A 23,913-nucleotide genomic window follows, 5' to 3' on the forward strand; every position below is an offset into this window, starting at 1 on the left:
TGTTTACTTGGATGATCGCCAAGACCAGGAGAAAACAAGCTTGCTCCCATTTTCTATTCTTCAACTAGGAAGTATCTTCATCTCTTCTGTCACTTTCTTCTCTAACATGATGAAGTTCATACTGTTAGGAATGCACCAGTAAAATCATCTTGAGAATGCCTGAGGTCCATGTGGCCAACGAGGATCTCCTGGCATCAGGGAACGCAGCTCAAGGTCCATGCAACTCCACCACATCAGGGGTCCATAGGCAACCATAAACTTGTACTTGGTAAGACTTAGTCCACTCAGAAAGGACCCAGTTACATATAATCTAAGTGACTGGCACCTTTCTGAAAAGGGCACTGCACATATCATGGATGAATGGGAAGGTGCTACTCCATAGTGCAATGTCAAGCCCATCCTAGAGAATGCCCAGCCCACTGCCCTCCATCGTATATGTTTCCGTCATTGAGACACTCTCACTTGCTTCATGTTTACCCAGATGGTTGCCAGGACCACAAGACAACAAGCTTGCTTTTCCGTTCTTCTGTTAGGAAGTATCTTTATGTCTTCTATCTTTCTCTTTATCATATAGTATAGTAATGAACCATTGAAATCATCTAGAGGATGCCTGAGGTTCGGGTGGCCAGCTAAGATCTCCTGACATCACTGAAAGCAACCCAAGGCTCCAGCAACTCTACCTCAACACCTATCTGAAGGCCACCACAAACTTGTACTTCGTAAGCCTTATTCCACTCAGAAAGGAAACAGTGACAGGTAATCTAAGTGACTGTCACATTTCTGAGTAGGGCACCACCCATAGTAGGACTGATTGTGGAGGTGCTGTGCCATCACTCACCATCATGCACTGCAGCGTTCATCACTCTTCTCAAGACAGCAGGATGGCTGAACCCTGAACATACTTATTAAGTCCTTGACAATGTCCAGACCACTGCCCTCCAACTTGGCATGCTTGCCTCAATGAGGACCTTGTCACCTGATTTATGTTTACCTGGATGATGGCCAAGACCAGAAACAAACAACAAAAAAAAATCTTGTTCCTGTTTCCTCTTCTTCTTTTAGGAAGTAACGTTATCTCTTCTATTATTACCTTTTCCAACCTGTAGGTGCTCACATTGTTAGAAATGGACCATTAACATCATCTTTAAGATGTCTGAGTTCCAGGTGGCTTCCAAGTCTCTGCTGGGATCAATGAGGGCAGCTGAAAGTGCTTGCAGGTCTGCCTCTTCACCAGTCTGAAGGCCACCACAAAATTGTACTTGGAGAAACTTGCTCTACCAAGAGAGGAGCCAGAAACATGTAATCTAAGTGACTGGCGCATTTTTGAGTAGGGCACTGCATGGCTAATTGTGGAGGTGCTGTTCCAACTTGCATGTTCTTCCCCTGTAGCGTCCATCACTCCTCTGAGCATAGCGTGATGCCTGAACCCTGAACTTATTTATTCAACAGTCCTGGATAATGTCTAGCCCACTGCCATCCAATGTACATGCCTCCCTAAGTGAGGAACCTCCCACCTACTCTATGTTTACCTGGATGATTGCAAGGGACAGAAGAGTACAAGATGCTTCCCATTTTTTTATTTTTCTGTTGGAATTATCTTCATCTTGTCTTTCTCATCTATAACCAGCAGGTGTTCATGCTGTTAGTGACTGATCCCTGAGGTCCATATGGCCAACTAAGGTCTCCTGGTATCAGGGAAGTTAGCTCAAGGCTCTTAAAACTCCACCCTATCATGGGTCCAAAGGCCACCACAAACTTATATTTGCTGAGTCTTTCACTATCAAGAAAGAAACCAGTGACATATAATGTAGGTAACTGGCAAATTTCTGAGTAGGGCACTGCACACAGCATGTCTAACAGTAGAGGTGCTGCCGCATCTTGCAAGGTCAACCCCCATCCAAGAGAATGTCCAGCCCGCTGCCCTCCATCATGCATGTCTCATGGAGCGAGAACATTATCACCTGCTCCATGTTTACCCAGATGGTTGCCAGGACCACAAGAGAACAAACTCATTTTCTGTTATTCTATTAGGAAGTATCTTCATGTCTTCTATCTTTTCTCTTCTCTAACAAATAGGTATTTCCATTGTTAGAAATGCATCATCAAAATCATCTTGAGAACACCTGAGGTTCAGGTGGCCAGCTAGGATCTCCTGGCTTCACTGAAGACAAATCAAGGCTCCAGCAACTCCACCGCATCACCTGTCCGAAGGCCACCATGAACTTGTACTTGGTAAGCCTTACTCTACTCAGAGAGGGCACAGTGACATGTAATATAAGCAACTGATCCCTTTCCAAGTAGGGCACTGCCCCCAGCATGACTAACTGTAGAGGGGCTGCTCCATCACCCACCATCATGAACTGCAGCCTTCATCACCCCCCTCAACACAGCAGGATGCCTGAACCTTGAACTTATTGTTAGTTCCTAGAAAATTTCCCACCCACTGCCCTCCATCTTGGCATGCATGCCCCAGTGAGGACCTTCTCCCCTGATTTATGTTTACCTGGATGATGGCCAAGACAAGAAGAGAAAAAGGTTGTTCCTGTTTTCTTTTCTTCTTTTTTTTTTTGAGACGGAGTTTCGCTCTTGTTACCCAGGCTGGAGTGCAATGGCTCGATCTTGGCTCACTGCAACCTCCGCCTCCTGGGTTCAGGCAATTCTCCTGCCTCAGCCTCCTGAGTAGCTGGGACTACAGGCACGCGCCACCATGCCCAGCTAATTTTTTTGTAGTTTTAGTAGAGACAGGGTTTCACCATGTTGACCAGGATGGTCTCGATCTCTTGACCTCGTGATCCACCCGCCTCGGCCTCCCAAAGTGCTGGGATTACAGGCTTGAGCCACCGTGCCCGGCCTTTCTTTTCTTCTTTTAGGAAGTAACTATCTCTTCTGTCATTGCCTTCTTTAACCTGTAGGTGCTCACATTGTTAGAAATGAACCATTAAAATCATCTTGATGACGCCTGAGTTCCAGGTGGTTTCCAAGGCTCTCCTGCGATCAATGAGGGCAGCTCAAGTTGCTTGCAGGTCTACCCCGTCACCAGCCTGCAGGCCATCACAAAACTATACTTGATGAGCCATACTTCACCCAAAGAGTGATGTGTAACCTAAGTGACGGACAACTTTTTGGGTAGAGCATTGCCCACAACATGGCTAATTGTAATGGTGCTGCCTCATCTTGCACGTTCTCCCCCTGTAGCTTCCATCACTCCTCTGAGCATAGCATCATGCCTGACCCTGAAGTTATTTATTCATCCATCCTAGATAATGTCTAGCCCACTGCCCTCCAATGTACATGCCTCCCTAAGTGAGGAAACTCTCACCTACTCTATGTTTATCTGGATGATTGCCAGGACCGGAAAAGAACAAAATTGTTCCCATTTTCTATTCTATTAAAAATTATTTTCATCTTGTCTTTCTCATCTACAACCTGTAGGTGGCCATGTTGTTAGAGACAGGTCATTTAAATTATCTTGAGGATGCCTGAGGTCCACATGCCCAACTAAGATCTGCTGGTATCAGGGAAAGCACCTCAATGCTCTTGTAAGTCTGTCCAATCATAAGCCCAAAGGCCGCTACAAACGTGGTGTGCCTTACTCTACCCGGAAAGGAACTAGTGACATATAAGCTATGTGACTAGCACTTTTCTAAGTAGGGCACTGCCCATGGCTGATTGTGGAGATGCTGCCCCATCTGGCACAGTTATACCCTGAAGCTTTCACCACTCCCCTCAACACAGCAGGGTGCCTGAAGCCCAAACGTATTCCTAAGTCCCAAAGAATAGCCAGCTCATTGCCCTTCAACTTGTAAGCCACCTTCACTGAGTACCCGCTCATCTGCTCCGTTTACCCAGATAATTACCAAGACCGGTAGAGAACATACTTTTTCCCAATTTCTCTTCCTCTACAAAACATATACTAATCTTTAATCTTTGGCTTCTTTAATACTTCAGTGCTCACATTGTTAGGTATGCACCACTGAAATCATCTTGAGGATACCTGAGGTCCACATGACCAACTTAGGATCTTATGGCATTTGAGAAGGCAGCTCAAGGCCCCTGCCAATCCACTGCATCAGGGGTCCAAAGGCCACCATAAAGTTGTGATTGGTGATATACTCCACCCAGAAAGCAATCAGTTAAATATAATCCAAGTGCCTTGAGCTGTTCTAGAAAAGGCACTGCATTCATTGCGGCTGAATGGGGAGGTGCTGCCCAGTCTTGCGTGGTCACTGCCAGCATCTTTCATCTCTCTCCTAAATGCAACAGAATGCTTGAACCCTGGTATGATTTATTCATCGCTTCTAGAGAATTTCCAGCTCACTGCCCTCCAGTTTGCATATCACACTCCGCGAGAGTACTCTCACCTGCTCGGTGTTAACCCAGATGATACCCAGGAGCAGGAGAGAACAAATTTGTTCATTTTCTGTTCTTCTATTAGGAAGTAACTTCACGTCTTTTTTCTCTTCTCTGACACACAGGTGTTCATATCTTGAGGATGCCTGAGGTTCAGGGGCCAGCTACGATCTCTTGGAATTATTAGAGACAACTCCTGCAGCTCCGCTTCATTACCTGTGCGAAGGTCACCACAAACTTGTACTTAGTGAGCTTTGCTGTACTTAGAAAGGACACAGTGACATGTAATATAAGTAACTGCCACCTTTCTAAGTAAGGCACTGCCCACAGCATGGCTGATTGTGGAGGTGCTGCCCCATCCCCCGCCACTGTTCCCTACACCTTTCATCACTCCCCTCGACACAGCAGGATGCTTGAAGCTTGAACTTACTTATTATTAAATCCTAGATAATGTCTAGCCCACTGCCCACCAACTTTCATGCCTGCCTCAATGAAAACACTCTCACTTGCTCTATGTTTACCCAGTGATTGCCAGGACCAGGAGAGAATAAGCTTGTAACCGTTTTCTATTATTCTATTAGGAACTACCTTCATCTTATCTTTCTCTTCCATAACCTGTAGGTGTTCACATTGGTAGGAATGCACCATTGAAATCATCTTGAGGATGCCTGAGGTCAACATGGCCAGCTAGGTTCTCCTGTTATTAGGGAAGGCAGCTTGAGGTCCTTGCAGCTATATCTCAACACAGGCCCAAAGGCCACCACAAATGTATACATGGTGAGCCTTATTGTATCCAGAAAGGAGCCAGTGACACATAATCTACACAAATGGCTTCATTCTGAGTAGGGCATTGCACACAGCGTGGCCAATTGTGGAGCTGCTGCCCCATCCGCCACCATTGTCCCCTACAGGTTTCATCATTCCACTGAATAGAAGATGGTGCCTAGAGAATGCCCATCCCACTGCTCTCGAAATTGCATTCCTCCTTAAGTGGAAACCCACTAATCTCTGTGTTTATCTAGATGATTGACAGGAGCAGGAGAGAATGAGTTTAGACATAATTCCTTTTCTCAAGAAGTATCTTTATCTTCTCTACATTGTAAAAATAGAAGTTTTTGTATATGTAGCATTTCATGTTGATTCTCCCAAGTTTACAAAAAACTCCTCCAATACACCCCCCACATCCTTCTTTTCTCCATATATTCCTTCATTCCAAATACATAGAATAACAATGACAAGAACTGCAAAAATTCATAAGTGAAGCTAAAGTACATCAGAGATGTAAAAGGCAGAAACTGATTTTCTTCATACGTCCCTTGAGAGAAAACTACACTTTTAACTCATAACTTTTGAATTTTCCTACAGGCCTCTCATGCTCTGATTTTCCCTGAACTAATCTGAAGCAGAGGCAAGTTGTAAGACAGTATGTGGGGAGACACCTGATCCTAATCCAGTTCTCCTAGCCATTATTGGAACCTTCCTCTCACTTCCACCTGAAATTATCAATCCTTATGTGACCATTCTCCTATTAACCTGCTACAAAGCATGACACCAATGTAGCAAAGTTTCATATCCCTTCTTCACCAAAAGAAATATAATCGTTGATATGGAGCAGAGAAGAAATATGACCATTATTTGGGTTTCTTAGAGGTCTAGAAAAGCTGTGAGGGCAAAGATATGGAAAACAATTCCCATTTTGACCCAGTTGTGCCAGCATTTTCTTCTCCCATTGGCCTTAGGGTGTTTGACTCACACAGATGATGACAGGCTGTTTATCATGCGAGAACAAGCACTGAATATACCAGTTGGCATGGAGTCAGAGGCTACTATATATCTCGTTATAGTTCATTGCCTTATTTCATAAGTTATGGGAAAAATAAAGGCAGATACAAATAAAAGGACAAGAGCAACAACAAGAACTTATATTTCTGAAATGCTCACTTACACCACATCAACGTATTTGGGAATTTTCTGTGAATCTTCTCATATATCCTCACGACAAATACGTGTCCCTGAATCTTTTACATACTCACTGACACGAATTTGTCATGAAGATTAGTGAGAAAACTTGAAGATACGCTTGAATCCTGAAATATAACAACATAGCAGATGTTATGTTTATGGTGATACAAAGGGCATATCTAGATAAGAAAACTTACCTATGAAATTTCCTATTTACAACTTACTTAACCATCAGTGAGATAAGTATGTGGGCAATTCTATTACCTATAATTCTCCCTCACTATTAAGTGTCTTTGTTTATATCAAACGGTCCCATGATCTTGTTAATTCTGATGCATAAGGGAGGAATCTAAAAACAGCTGGCAGCAGGTGCTTTCAGATTTATGATGGGAAGGCAGAGTTCTCCTAAGTGACTCCCTGGGAACTTACTGACTGTGATGATGTGGAATGAGAATTTCTTTAACACAGCAATGCATTAAAAATGGAGCTATCACTGTCTGTTTAGATTCATTAAAACATGAAAACCACTAGATTTGTAAGGTTGGGAGAAAATGAAGATATACCACACACAGACTGTCAGCATTAACCATCAAAAATATTAGGAAAATAAGAATCTTATCAAAAAAGAAAGCTGGATTTGTAGAAGTGTCCAACCATATATTCAGTTCTCGAAAAATACAAACCCTTCCAAAAGGAGACTTCAGGATTGCTAATGCTTTAACACCCTTACCTGATAAATAGGTGGTACAATGCTTTAGTGAAAACTATTTTAAAATACTAGAGGCATAATCATACAACTAGAATGGTCTCAAAAACAATGAGACATATCGGAGGTAAGCTGGTAATGAATAGATAATATGTAAAAATTATGAGTTTCTTGTACATAAACCTCTACATGTCTAAGGATTTCCAGGATCCTACCATTTGGTAATTGGAAATTACTGTTTGCAGACCAGATGGAGGAACAGTGATCAAACTCATCTGCTGTCTAAAACAACATAAAAACCAGATCTATTCAGAAAAACATGTCTTTCAGACACAGTAGAGTGATCTGTGAGAGAGGGGACACATTAGAACAGTCCATCCATTCCTCTGCCATCCTCTCAGAGAGAAATTACCTACTCCAGTGCAGAGAATGGGAAACCAGATAAAGCCTGGCAATTTTCCGCGTTAACAGATTGAAATGGAAAAAAGAGATCATCTCGCTAGATGCAGAGAGATATGTGACTAACTCTAACATCCATATCTGAAAAATAATAACAGCAAATCAGGCATAGCACAGAGGATAGCCTCAATTGGTTGAATGGCATCTATGAAAACCCACAGCTAAATTAAGACTTAATGTTGTCATTTTTATGCTTGACTCCTGACGTCAGGAACCAGGTGAAGATATCCTATACACCATTTCTGTGCAAAAATTATACCAAATTAAAGTAAGGAAATAAACTAAGCAGGTAATATTTTATAATTTGCAATCATGGATGAATAAAACCCAGAGTCTGTCATCTTCAACCCTTAACTTCCCCTTACCTGTGTTTCCAGTGGCTTGAATACTTGCACTGTAAATAAATTATCTCCTTGGTCATAGATATCCACAGGGTTTTCTAGAAAAACATGTAAACTAAACAATAAATCAGAACAAAACAGAACACATGACTATATATATATATATAAATATACATATGTATGTGTGTGAAAAAGCACCAGTGAAATCCTATGAGTAATAACTGATGATACTCTTCTTAGTACTAATATAATAGCAGTGTTACTAGGACTAAGAGCATTAATTATAGTACTAGCACTGCCAGCAGTAGAACTAACAGGAAAATCTCCTGAATGATTACAAACCTGGCAGATATGTAGTTCAGCTGTTCATATGCATTTCCACATTTCATACCTACAACAGGTCGGTACCAAAGAGACAATTTCCTAATGTTTTGGTTTGTGATGGGGATTGAGGACATGTGTAGAACATACATTTGGAAATGGAAAACCAGAAAGGCACAGATAATCGTAGTAGTCACTGATAATCATGTAATCATAGGACAACATTGATACTGCTGTGCAATGCTAACCTCACAGAACCCATCCATATTAACCTCTGAAAAGGAGAAAAATAAGAAATTCATTTTGCTGCTACATGACCTCCAATCTCTGACCTAATAAAAGGTGTTTATTATACATGCTCTTATTTTTACTGAAGTACTATTAATACAGTCTCTACCACTACTGCTAGTCTACTACCAGTAACGCTACAAGGATGTGAAGGAGAAGCAGGAGTAGTTACATAACTAATGACTTACACTGTTTGCAATGCCCACGAGGCCTTTAGATGGATTATCTCCTTTGACCCTAGCATCAAACATGTGCCACTGAAGGTTTTACTGACTCAGTGACTCATGTTAATTGCAAGGTTTAAGGAGAAAAGAAGGAGAAGCAGGAGTAGTTACATAACTAATGACTTATATGGTTTGAAATGTTCATGAGGCCTTTAGATGGATTATCTCCTTTGACCCTAACAACAAACATGTGTCACTGAAGGTTTGACTGATTCAGTGACCCATGTCAGTTGCAAGGATTAAGGAGAAAATATCTGTAGACTCTTTTGGCACCTACGAACAAAGAAAGAAGCTACGTAATTATAGTATGAGTATGCAACATTTATTACCTAAAACAAATGACATACTAATTTACTCTTCATGACCTGTCTGGCTATCAGCATGTGTATTTCCTTTTTCACTTCTGTTAGTGATCATTTACTGGTTGTGCAGTTGGAGGATGAAAATCTTGAAGGGGCTGGCAGTTAAGCTCTACCAATCCATTATAGGAATTCCGACTTCTCAAAATTTGCAAATCACTGATTATGACACAGAATGAGGCTGTTGGTACTGAGTGCAATCTAAATATATAGACAATGATCCCCCACCCACAAATATGTAAAATGCGAAAACTACAAGACAGTTTAAACTGGGAAGGAAAAAGGATGGATTAAAAAGAATGACAACCATCTCCAAACGACCAGTAATAATTGAAGACTTGTTGAAAAGTTAAAATTTCCTAAAAGTATACGTATGTATACATATATTCACAGCCATGTCAAAATAAGATAATGTCCTTGAAAAACACATACACACAAAATTCAAGGAATTATGTAACTCAGGCTTTATCCACATTAATAATGAGTAAGTCCTGTATTGTTCATTTCTTTGTAATTCATTGCATGTCCATAACTCTCTCTATATTATTTTAAAAATTTTGATAAAATTCTTCTAATGTTTATATCCTAATGCAGATCAAAGATATTAATAAAATGTTATACAAAGAAAAATTGTGGAGAATCTACTGCAGGAATTCCTAAATGGTATTCTTAACAATTATATAATAATAATCAACACAAGGTAATCGTGGCTTACAAATTCAAAGTTTCCAAAAAACTAGTGGCTGATATATGTTAAATGAAGCCAATGGCTATAAAACCCATGTTGAGCTGACAGTTCACATAAACTCGTGATGTGAGAGCCCAGTTGTATAATTAAAAGTAACTCTTGATGACTTAACAACTCTGATTATACAGTATATTAATTTCTTCAATACTGTAATTCATTATACAGAGGGAGGTTGTTATCTTTATGGAGTCATCTGAAAAATGAAGAGAACTGGTTGACCACTAAGGAAATGAGGCAAGAATGAAAGACAAAAATGACAAAATATCTTGCCTGTTTTCCAGCCACAATCATACAGCAAAAATAAGATTGTATTAAAAACAAAAATAAATCAAAAATTGCTAGGATAAATAAAGTCTTCACACATATAGACACAAAACTAATTTCCTTTAGTAGACGTAACATAGGTTTGCTCAGATAAGTATTTTTATTAATTTTAAAAGACTACAGGCCAGGTGTGGTGGCTCATACCTGTAATTCCAGCATTTTGGGTGGCCAAAGTGGGTGGATCACCTGAGGTCAGGAATTCGAGACCAGCCTGGCCATATAGTAAAACCCTGTGTCTACAAGAAAAAATTATCTGGGTGTGGTTGAGGATGTCTGTAACACCAGCTACTTGGGAGACCGAGGCAGGAGAATACCTTGAACTTTGGAGCTAGAGGTTGTAATGAGCTGAGATTGCACCGTTGCACTCCAGCCTGGGTGACATGAGTGAAACTCTGTTTCAAAAGAAAAAAAAACTAGTGAGGTAACATTTAAGAAAGAAGAATTAAATAAATAAATACATTTGAATACTGAATATATTTTCCTAGGTTCCCCAATTATGGTGAGACAGCAAAACATTTATTATGAAAATTAAGGCAAATTTGTTTGACAGAAAGAGAACAATTCCATTAATTTTCTGTGGTACCTTGCACAACTTGTTTACACTCAGCAATGAATTTCTTCTGTGAATTATATTTGCTCAATTTAAGAAATACAGTAACAATAAGGATAGTTATTAACATTTATGTACTCAATGTTGGCTTAATTAGATTATATATATTTGGAGATTTCATTTGATCCAGATAACACTTATGTCATATAAAAATCATTATTTATTTTGTAGCACAGTTTGGCTGTGAAGTTTGAGTGGAGTAACATGCATAAAATATTTGAGTAACATAAAATATCATAAGTATAGCACTGAGTAGTGCATCACTGTGTTCATCACTGTGGCTATCAAGGCTAATTCTTAATGCCACAGCAATTTCCAATATAGACTCTACTTTAAAGATACAAGCCCTGGAATTTCTGATGTTAATCCTAAATGAGTTGCTATTATGAGTGAATATTAAGCCCCACTATTCCATTGCTCTTCTTCAGGTCCTAGAGTTTTCTCAATTTTCTGGGGTTTAAGTAGATTTCAAATCCCAATGATCTTAACAGACAGTAATGTTGCTCCTATTACAACAAACCACCTTTTTTTTTTAATCTGGATGATATTGAATCCAGTTTCAAATACAGGCCTAACACGGAATCTAGGATAAAGTCAAAAGAGGTAATTCATAACAAGCAGAACACTTCACAAGTGTCTTACAAACGAGCAAATACCTTAGCTCTGGCTTCTGACAAAGAAAGACCGTTTGCAAGTTGACTGGGAAGGCGGCAAAAAGAAAGCCTCAAATCTTTCTCCCTGACGGGGGCTGGGTTGGATTTTATAAGCAGAGGGTAATGACAAGTGATCTGATTGGATCTTGCAATGAAGTGATGCCAGGGAGCAAGATCTGACTGGATCCTGCCAACACGAGGGCTCCATATAGTGGGACCCTGGGTCCTGCCATGCACTGTCCACTTCTTAATTCAGTCCCCATTTCTTGGTCTGAGCACTTAGGTTCCTCCAATGGTTGCACACTTGGTTTACCTGATCCTGTTTAGGTTATGTGAGGTTCAACCTGGGGTTCCGTAGCAACTGAAAAAGAACTCAAAAATTTTTTATAGAAATTGTTACAATCCCTCCCTTTTTTATGTCCATTCCTCAATCTTGAGATAAAAGGGGTAAGGACCATTATAGTTACTTCCTGCTGATGAGGATCACAGACCTTGTTTAAGGAAATGAAATTGTTTTTGCTATCATATCTGCCATGCTGATTTGTGATCATTGATCGTGGATGTTACTACTGCAATAGTTTTGGTGGTGCCAGAAACCCCACCCATATAAGAGAGCAAACAATTGTTAAATGTTATGTGTGTCCTGACTGTCCCAACAATCATCTATTTCCCTTCTTTCTCCCTCTCCTTATGATTCTCTATTCCCTGAGACCAAAACAAAACAACAAAAAAACCCAAAATCTATGGAAATTAGGTCAATTAAAAACACTACAATGACTTCTAAGTGTTCAAGTGAATGGAAGACTCACACATCCCTAACTATAAATTAAAAACTGACTAAGATTCGTAAGGAAAATGTGTCAAAATTCAAGATAGGTGAAAAACTAGGCCTTTTGCACCAGTGAGCCAAGCTGTGAACGCAAGGAAAAGTTTTTGAAGAAAATTAAAAGAGCTACTCCAGTGATCATGCAAAGGAGAAGGAAATCAATCACTCTTAATGCTGATATGGAGAGTTTGAGTGCTCTGGACAGATAAACCCAGACACAACATTCTCTTAAGCCAGAAACTACTCCAAAGCAAGACTCTAACTGTCTTCGATTCTATGAAGACTGAGAGAGGTGAGGAAATTGCAGAAGAAAAGTTTCAAGCTAGCAATGTTGGTTCAAGGAAAGCCATTTCCATATAAAAGTGTAAGGAGAAGCACTAAGTGTTCATATAAAAGCTATAGCAAGTTACCCAGATGTAGTTAAGATTGTAGATGAAGGTTGGCTACACGAAACAAGAGATTTTCAGTCCAGATGAAACCACTTTCTAATGCAAGAACATGCCATCTAGCATTTTTGTAGACAGACAGGAGATAACACTACCTGGCCTCAAAGCTTGAAAGGACAGGATGACTCTCTTGCTAGGGGCTGATGCAGCAGATGACTGTAAGTTGAAGCCAAGGCTCAATTATGATTCTTAAAATCCTGGGGCCTTAAGAATCATGCTAAATTTTCTCTGCTGGCACTCTATAAATGGAACAACAAAGCCTGGATGAGAACACATCTGTTTACAGCATGGTTTACTTCTTTAAGCCCACTATTGAGATCAACTGCTTAAAAAAATTCCTTTCAAAATATTTTTGCTCATTGACAATGCAGCTAGCCACCAAAGAGCTCTGATGGAGATATATAAAGAGATAAATGTTGTTTTCATGTTTTCTAATACAATATCCATTTTGGAGCCCATGAATCAAGGAGTGATTTTAATTGTCAAAGCTTATTATTTAAGGAATACATTTCATAAGGCTATAGATGACATAAATAGTAATTGCTCTGATAGATATGGGCCAAGCCAATTAAAAATCTTCTGTGAAGAATTCATCATTCTGGATTCCATTAAGAATGTATGTGATTTATAGGAAGCTGTCAAATAACAAAATTAATAGGTATTTTGAAGAAGTTGATTCCAATTCGCATGGATGACTTGGAGGGGTTCATGATTTGGTGGAGGAAGTAATTGCAGATTTGGTGGAGATAGCAAGAGAACAAGAAATAGAATTGAAACCTGAAGATGTGTCTGAATTGCTAGAAACTCAGGATAAAACTTTAACCAATGAGAACTTGCTTTTCATGGATGAGCAAAGAAAATGGTTTTTTGAGATAGAATCTACTCCTGGTGAAGATACTGTGAACATTGTTGAAATGAAAACAAAGATTGAGAATAGTAAATAAACTTAATTGACAATGCAGCAGGACAGTTGGAAAGGATTGTCTCCAAATTGGCAAAAAAGTTCAGTTGTGGATAAAATGCTATGCAAGAGCATTGCATGCTACAGTGAAATCCTTTGTAAAGACAAGATCAATTGATGTAGCAAACTTCAATTTCAGAAACTGGCCAACCACCCCAACCTTCAGCAACTACCAACAACAGCCAATGACATCGAGGCAAGACCCTCTACCAGTAAAAACATGATGACTCACCGAAGTATTAGATGATCTTCAGCATTTTTTACAAATACAGGATTCTTAAATTTAAGTATGTATGTTTTAAACATAATGCTACTGCATATTTAACATACCACAGTACAATATAAACATAAGTTTTATATGCACTGGGAAACCAAAGAATTTGTGTGACTTGCTTTATTGTGATATACACTTTATTGTGGTGGTCTGAAATTGAACATACCATATCTCTAGGGTATGCCTATACTTTATGTTGCCTAGGTTCTCTACTTACTGTGAAATTATATATTTATCATTACTATTATTTGAGACAGAGTCTTGCTCTGTCGCCCAGGCTGGAGTGCAATGGCACGATCTCAGCTCACTGCAACCTCTGCCTCCCAGGTTCAAGCGATTCTCCTGCCTCAGCCTCTTGAGTAGTAGCTGGGACTATAGGCGTATGCCACCATGCCCACCTAACTTTTTGTGTTTTTTTAAATAGAGATGGGTTTTCACCATGTTAGCCAGGATGGTCTCAAACTCCTGACCTCATGATCTGCCCGCCTTGGCCTCTGGCCCACATCTATTATTAGTATTTTTTAATTACCAAAGACATTTACTTTTTTCAAACAAGGTAAACTACATCACTGATTATATCAAGGGCCATGAATAATTCACTACATTCCACATTCACCAATATTTCCTATCTTTTAAATAACTATTTGTGATATTAATAAAATAAAAACAATAACCAATATTAACATTAATTTGATGCTTATTAACTTTTCAGTTAGAGTTTCTTAACTGAATTTGTGGGCTCTTTAATCAAAAAATTATATGAAATTATTCAATTTATGTGCTCGCTTTGGCAGCACATATACTAAAATTGGAACAATACAGAGAAGATTAGCATGGCCCCTGCACAAGGATGACATGCAAATTCGTGAAGTGTTCCATATTTTTAAAAATGTTAATAAAAAAACAAATTAAAAAATTCAATTTATATTATATGATTTTTATTAAAGTGGAGAGGTATAAAATAATTTTGTAACTTAAAAAGTGATAATACGAACATAAATGTTTAGTAATCACGGCATCTATTTTTACTAAAGACACATATATTAATGACACATTTCTCATTCAGACTTATTATATAAAACCACAGGATGTGAACCCCAGCAAAGTCCCTCTGAGAACTAACTACTACCATCTCATTGCTTGTCTCTATTACCTCAAATCCTCATAGATATCTGAGGTCTATGTGGCACGTGGCAAAGACGATTTTATGTGAAGCTCCAGGTAGTTATAGGTGGATACAAAAGATATACAGAATAACACTTATAAAAAGCAATAATTATTAAACAACTTGTTCCCATTTTACTAGATATGCCAAGAACTGAAAATTTTCATTAAAATTCATTAGAACATAATTTTATTAAAAGTCCACTTGGAACGGAATATTAGCAAGTCATTTAGCCTTTAAATGTCCCAAAATTTCAAAAAAGGTGAAAATTAAACTTCATCCTTGAAACATTTGTAAAATTAATCATCATCATAGTAGTTACAGTCATAACCAATATTTGATGAATCATTACATATCTAGGAGATAGAGTACTTTGTGAACTTAAGAAGCAACATAGAAGTAAAAACAATTTTATTATCACAAGATTAGATCACTTACTTGCTAAAACCCATTTTCGCTGTATTCTTAAGCAGTTAATAATTGATGCTATAAAGCTTCATTCAACTCTAAATCATAAAAACAGTAAGTGTAATAATCTAACAAGAGCAGTCTAAAATATAAGGAGGACTCAGAGAACACAGTTGGGTTTGAAAACCTAGTTATACGCGGTCGCCTCAGCAGCACGTATACTAAAAACATAGTTATATACCTGGCTGCCAGTAATAGCAAAAATAATGGAGATTAAAGCATTATGAATATAAACAAACAAAAAAGCTAAGAAAGTTCTTATATCTCTTCTAGACATTCAGGAAGAATATAGCATGGATTTCTTGATGAAAACAAAATGTATGGCGTGTACCAAAATCGGGAGATGTGCAATGTTTATTTGTAAGAAGGACTTTGATTTTATTTTGCCCAAATTCCTTATTGCCAATGCACACTGGGAACATAGATGTTACATTCACGGAAATTTTGCAAAGTGATATCACTTATAACATCTAAATATCAACAAGTTTTATCATTCTATAAATCCATAGAGAAAGTAGAAAAAACATTTGCCATACTGCATCCTGAATGGTATTGTCAAAATTTGAACATACAGGGTTATCGCCCAAAAAATTCACAGAGACTTTGCTAGAAAAGAGTGCAAACTTGGGAGGCTGGGGAGGGTGGATCACGAGGTCAGGAGATCGAGACCATCCTGGTTAACATGGTGAAACCCCGTCTCTACTAAAAACACAAAAAATTAGCCAGGCATGGTGGCATGTGGCTGTCATCCAAGCTACTCAGGAGGCTGAGGCACGAGAATTGCTTGAAATCAGGAGGCAGAGGTTGCAGAGAGCTGAGATCACACCACTGCACTCAAGCCTGGGCAACAGAGCGAGATTCTGTCTCAAAAAAAAAGAGTGCAAACAGTTGTGATATGTTGTGATATACAGAAAAATGTGTATATAGTAGAAAAATGTTTACATCCTCAGTTTACATCATTAATTCAACTGTATAGCACTTTAATTATAGTGTTGTATTATAAAACACCAAATGGTTTTGATGTTGACAGGTGAAAATTTTTCACATTCATGGACTTATCATATTACACAAAAATCAGAGTCTAATGCCATATTTTACCAAATGACAGGCTCAAGACAAACAGAAAAATATACATGGTAGCTTCAATTATGGGGACAGAATATATGTTTGTTTAAACAAAAAAATAGGTTTCAATATTAAGTTACCATGGAATTCATTATGGAAACGATGTGGAAATGCACAAATCTGTGTTCATCTGGGGGTAAGTGTATCTTAGATTCACGAGTTACTGTAAGATAAAAGTATATGCATCATTAAAAATCCCACATGAAAAAGAAAAACCATGCTTACTTTCTCTGGTGTCCTAAACAAGTCACTTTAATCTAATTAAAGCTTTCTATCTGTATAATAATTTTAAACTTAATAAAAATCATAAGCATTAATACTGATTGTTAACACTGACTTAACGATCACTTACCTGTCATTATGGATTCCTTTGATCAAATTCTAGTAGTGTTCAAATTACATGAAATTGTTATTAATTTTCTATCCCAGAACTGTTGTTAGAAATAGCTGAGAAATGCATGTTAAAATTTTCTAACATAAATAGTGACAGGCATGTAAGTGAGTACATCATCACAACATGAACTTCAACATGGTAAAGGTGACTGTAGTAACTACACAGGTTTCCCATTCAGAAATTCTTCACACATACACATAAAAATTCAGGAACATTAGTGAAGGCCAACCATCCTTCCTAACTGCCTCTTTCGTGGTCAAGCTCTCATGGTGTCTGGGTCCTAGGTGAGAGATAAGACCCAACTTCATTAAATGGAAGCCCAGTTGACCCAGGGTGATGCAAAATGAGCGTTGCTTCTTTTGTAATTCCAAACTCACCTCCAAATGTGGGAGTAACATAATGAAACCCAACAAGAGTGATTACAGAAAAACAAATGTTTTGGCAATAGATGGGATCAAACTTTGCAAGCTACATAGAAGACAATTGTTGCAACAGCACATTAATAGAAGAGATATTGTTCTCAAAAAACAGAATGAATTGATTTTTAGAAGTATGTAATATGAATCTTGGATTGATAAGAATCAAAATCAACCGAAACCATTCACCTCTGCTCTCATCTCAATGTCTTCTTTGTGTTTTCCATGCTTCAACTGTGTGAAAACACAATTTAGATCTATTTTGGCATGGATTTGCAAGAAGTGATCTAAAGGGTAAACACATTGAATATCAACAAGCAGCCTATATTTCAATCTGTACAGCAAACTGGAAAAAACGAATACATCCTGGAAATAAAATTGAACACTGATCTGTCTGTATTTCTTGGCACATGAAAAATAGAGCTATATGTTAAACACTGGTTATGTAGAACAGGTTTAAAGTGAGAGGTGGAGAAGCATGTTTGTTATGAGAGAGAATTACGTTTTACATTATAACCACTCTCTCATTGTACTAGATTCATTGAATTTAAAAATATTCATTGAATGATCATCCTAGTTCAATGGATTTTTAAAAAATCTTCCTGTGTGATATTATCAGGTTATTTAATCATTACAATTTCTTTGAATACCATCCTGTTAAAAGTGGTAAGTAAAAGTGTGCTTTCCGTTACTAATAAACATAAGAGTAGTAATAACAGCAACAACAAAAAGTAGTATTTCCTGAACAATTACACACCTGACAGAAAATGTGATAGATTTTCTAATTTAAAACTAAAAAGTTTATAAACATTTACAATAAGTTAAGGTTAATTTATTATTGAAGAAAGAAGAATATTTTTAAATACGTTTAGTGTAACCTCAGTGTAAAGTGTTTATAAAGCCTACAGTAGTATAATCATAATAAATATGTATTAGTGACATTTTTAATACTTCTTAATAATAATAGTTAATGAATATTAAAGGAGACAGTATGTGAAATGACAGTTGTACACCATACAAAAATGACAGACTGCGCATACAATGGTGGTCCCATAAGTTTCAAATGGAGCTGAAAAGTTTTTATTGCCTAGTGACATAGTAGCTGTCATAAATTCTACTGCCACACATAACTCATGTGTTTATGGTAATGCTGGTGTAAACAAACCTATAGTGCTACCATTCATATAAAAGTGTAGCACATATAATACATACAGTACATAATATCTGATGGCCATAAACAAGTATGTTATAGGATTAAATTTTTCTATACCATACTTTTTATTATTTGAGCATATACAATGGTGGTTCCATAGATTATTGCACAACTGAGAAATTCATATAATTTGGTGATGTCACAGCATAGCACATAAAATTATGTAGAGTATATAATATTTGATAATAATAAATGACTGTTACTGGAATATGTTTTTACTATACTATTTATTATTTTAGAGGGTACTCCTTGTACTTCTTAAAACAAAAGTTAAGTGTAAAACTGCCTCAGACAGTTTCTTCTGGAGATATTCCAGAGGAAGACATTGTTATCATGGGAGATGACAACACCATGTGTGTTACTGCCTTTGAAGACCTTCTAGTGGCGTAAATGTGAAGGTGGAAGACAGGGACATTGATGATCCTGACCCTATATAGGTCTAGGTTAATGTGTGTGTCTGTGTCTCTTAGTTTTTAACAACAGCTTTTAAAAAGTAGATAAAGAAAAAAAAGCTTATGGAATAAGGATATAAAGAAAGCTTAAAACAAGTTTGTCTTTTAAGCTAAATGTTATTAGAAAAAAGTAAAAAGTTTAAAAAATTAAAAAGGGTATAAACATTTACAGGCTAAGTTTAATTTATTATTGAAGAAAGAAGAGTATTTTAAAATACACTTAGTGTAGTCTCAGTGTAAAGTGTTTATATAGCCTCCAGTAGTATACGATAATGTCTTAGGTCTTCACATTCTCTCACCACTCACTTACCGGTTCACCCAGAGCCACCTGCAGTCCTACAATCTCCAGTCCTGATAAGTGCCCTATTATGTGTACTACTTTTTAACTATACCATATGTTAATATACCTTTTCTATGTTTAGATGCAAAAATACTTACAATTTTGTCGCATTTGCCTACATTATCCAGTACAGTAACATGCTGTAAAGAATTAAAGCCAAGGCACCATAGGCTATACCATACAACCTAGGTGTGTGGAAGGCTATACCATCTAGGTTTGTGTAAGCACACTCTATGATGTTCACACAATGACAAAACTGCCTAAGGACACATTTTTCAGAACATATCCCCTTTGTTAAATGATAGACAAAAGTACATTGGAAATTTTAATGTTAAGAGACTCAAAAGCAATATTACCACAGCAAAAAGCTATGAAATATCATTTACATACATGGTAAATTCCTATTTTAAAAATCACAATCCCCTAATAACATCAGCAATCAATTATTAACCAAAGAATATTGAAATAAGAATGCATGCAAAACATTTTAAAAGTTTAAAATTTCTAAAAATGAACTTACATTGTATTTTTCTGTTATAACAAATAAATATAATATCCTGGCAAATTACATATAAATATAAAATGATTATGAAACAGCTAATTAAAATATGACCTGCCAAACAATACTTATATTATAGCATTACTGATTTTTCTTAAATTCATTATCAATCTACAATTAACAGATAATATTTTAAAGGGAATATGAGAATGTGCTTCTAATGTTTACCTCAATATAAATGGATGATATCAATTTACAACAGAATTAGGAAAAGCTATTCTAAAATTCATATAGGCCAGAAAAGATTCCAATTAAGCCAAAACAATCCTAATAAAAGAGAGCAAAGCTGGAAGCATCATGCTACTGGAGTTCAAACTATACTATAAGGCTGCAGTAACCAAAACAGCATGGCACTGGTACAAAAACAGACACAGAGACCAATGAAACAGATTAGAGAACCCAGACCTAAAGCCACACACCTACAACCATCTGATCTTTGCCAAAACCAACAATAACAAGCAATGAGGGAAGCACCCCCTATTCAATAAATAGTGTTAGGATAGCTGGCTAGCCACATGCAGATGAAACTGGACCCCAATATTTTACCATATACAAAAATTGACTCTACATGGATTAAAGACTTAAATATAAGATCTCAGACTATAAAAAATCTAGAAGATAACCTAGGAAATACCTTTCTTTATGTCAGACTTGGCAAAGAGTTTATGGTTAAGTCATCAAAAGCGATTGCAACAAAAACAAAAATTGACATGTGGATCCAAATTAAACTACAGAGCTTCAGCAAGGCAAGAAAACAATATCAAAGGAATAAACAGACAACTTACATGATGGCAGAAAATATTTACAAACTATGCATTTGACAAAGGTCTAATATCCAGAATCTATAAGGAGCAAGCTCAAAACAAACCCCATTAAAAAGTGGGCAAAGAACATAAACAAACACTTCTCAAATGAAGAAATACAAGCAAGCCAACAAATACATGAACAAAATGTTCAACATCACTTAATCATAGAAAGATTAGAAAGATTGCAAATCAAAACTAGAATGACATACCATCACACATTGGTCAGGATGGCTTTTGTTAAAAATTCAAAAACAATAACAGATGTTAGTGAGATTGTGAAGAAAAGAAAACACTTAAACACTGTTGGGAATGTAAATTACCTCAGCCACTGTGGAGATCAGTTTGACGATTTCTCAGAGAACCAAGACTTGAACTACCATTTAATGCAGCAATCCCATTATTGGGTAAATACCCAAAGGAAAATAAATCATTCTACCAAAAAGATGCATGCACCCATATGCTCAGTGCAGTGCTATTCATGATAGCAAAAACATGGAATCAATGCATATCCCCATCAACAGTGGACTAGATAAAGAAAATATGGTAGATATACACCATGGAATCCTACCCTGTTATAAAAAGAACAAAATCATGTCCTTTATGGCAACATAGATGCCACTGGAAACCACTATCCTAAGCAAAATAATGCAGAAACAGAAAAACAGGTACCACATATTCTCAATTATAAGTGGGAGCTAAACATTGAATACATAGACATAAAGATGTGAACAATACACACTGGGGATTACAAGAGGAGGGAGGGAGGGAAATGAGTAAGCATTGCAAAACTACCTATTGGGTACTATGCTCACTATGTGAATGACAAGTTTCGTTCATATTCCAGATTTCAGCATCACGCAATGTGCCTTTGTAACAAATCTGCACATACACCCCCTACATATTACAATCCACTTACCAATCTATCAGATGTACTATTTTCAGTCATTCTTTCTATTAGTTGTAATTCTAAAATAAAAGTTGAAAAATAACTAATTCTAACATTACTACTAGATAAATATTAAATAATCTCAAAGCTTTTGTATTTTAAAATGGGAATAAATATCTATATTGTCTATAAATAAAGAAAAACAACAACAGGAAGAAAAAGTTACATTAATTCTTACCGAACTGTCAGTGGACTAGGGGATTTTGTAAGAAATTTCCCATTTACTTTCATGACAAATCTCTGTAATTGAATCTTTTACTAACTCACTGACACAGATTGTCATGGGTAGGATGATACATTCATTTCCTATTTACAATCTAATTACCAATCTACCAGATGTACTGTTTTCAGTCATTCCTTCTATTAGTTATAATTCACCATCACTATTCAATTGTATCTCTTTAAACCAAATGGTCCCACAATTTTGCTCTTTTAGATATGACAGCCTAAGCCCATTGCCATCAATTCCTTCCAAATTCATTATATGACACAATTATTTTCAGAACAGAAGCATCCCTTTGCTACTTACTAACTTTGATGCCATTCATGTCTGGAGATTAGAGTTCTCCAGTTTTGTACTATGTGCTGGTAATGGCCCAGGTTCACCTTCATTACTGGAAGCGAAGTGGTCCCACTCTCTGGAAACCAATGTTTTTTTACATTGCAGCCTTGAGTTAATATGAGCAGCACTAACCTAGAAAGACCAGAGAAATTTATCCTGACACATGATTACTTAAGAAAACATTCAGAAAGTACATTTGAAAAGTAAAAATCAATAAAAATAATAAAGCAATTACAATATGAAAATTATACCTTGGTTAAATTATAACTAACCAAGTATCATTTAAAATTAAAGGGTCAAAAAATAATTAAAGGGTCAATTATTATTGTTAACTTTTTCCCCTATCAAAAAACAACAGATGCTGGAGAGGCTATGGCGAAAAGGGAATGCTTGTACATTGTTACTGTGAATATAAATTAGTTCAGCCACCATGGAAAACAGTTTGGATATTTCAGAAAGATCTTAAAACAGAGCTACTATTCAACTCAGCAATCCCATTACTGGGTATATGCTGAAAGGAAAACAGATCAGTATGCCAAAAATACACATTCACTCACATATTCACTATTCACAATAGCAAAGACACAGAATCAACCTAGAAACTCATCAATGATCGCAATAGATAAAGAAACTGTGGTTCTTCTACACAACGGAAAACTATACAGCCATAAAAAAGAATGAAATAATATCCTTTACAGCAACATGGATGAAGCTGAAGGCTATAATCCTAAGCAAAGTGACGCAGGAACAGAAAACCTAATACTGCATGTTCTCACTTATAAGTCGGAGTTAAACATTGAGGACCCATGGAGATAAACATGGGAACAACAGACACTGTGGACTACTAGGGAGGGAGGGAGAAAGGAGAGTGGTGCGTTTAAAAACTACCTATTGGGTACTGTATTAGTCCATTTTCATGCTGCTGATAAACGCATACCCAAGACTGGGAATAAAAATAGGTTTAATGGGCTCACGGTTCTATGTGGCTGGGGAGGCCTCACAATCATGGTAGAAGGCAAAGAGGAGCAAGTCACATCTTACATGGATGACAGCAGGCACAGAGAGAGCTTGTGCAGGGAAACTCCTGTTTTTAAAACCACCAGATCTCATAAGACTTACTCACTATCACTAGAACAGCATGGGAAAGACCCACCCCTATGATTGAATTCTCTCCTACGGGGTCTCTCCCACAACACATGAGAATTATGTAAGCTACAAGATGAGATTTGGGTGGGGACACAGAGTCAAATCATGTCAGGTACTATGTTCTCTACCTTCATGCAATAGACCAATGTAGCAAACCCACACATGTACTTCTTATATCTAAAAAAAAAATTGAAATAAAAAGTAAACTTATTTATAAAATTTTAAAGGCAGCTAAAATTTTGGAGTTTTCCAACCTTGAGTTCTCTAGATATTAATGCTTCAAGATGATAATTTGTGAGGCTAGATGAGAAGGAAGCAAAGCCCTTAAGTTATGTTCAGTTCTCTGAACAATATTAATCTATGTAGGAGGAGAGCTAAAAATTGCTAATGATTTAAAGCACTTACTTTAAGTAGATTACATGATGTTACATTTAAAATTGCTTTCGTAATTCTTTAGGTATAATCAAAA

At 37.1% G+C, this 23,913-nt stretch overlaps 1 non-coding gene across 1 annotated transcript; it reads left to right on the forward strand.

Annotated features, from left to right (window-relative positions):
- Window positions 1-14,630: 14,630 nt before the first annotated feature.
- LOC116535294 lies at window positions 14,631-14,737 on the forward strand. The gene has a single exon (XR_004262144.1). It is a non-coding gene; the product is annotated as a U6 spliceosomal RNA (small nuclear RNA).
- The last annotated feature ends 9,176 nt before the right edge of the window (window positions 14,738-23,913 follow it).

Source organism: Sapajus apella, unplaced genomic scaffold (assembly GCF_009761245.1).
Source record: "Sapajus apella isolate SASKATOON/1434 unplaced genomic scaffold, GSC_monkey_1.0 scaffold93, whole genome shotgun sequence".
In the NCBI taxonomy this organism is placed as follows: domain Eukaryota; kingdom Metazoa; phylum Chordata; class Mammalia; order Primates; family Cebidae; genus Sapajus; species Sapajus apella.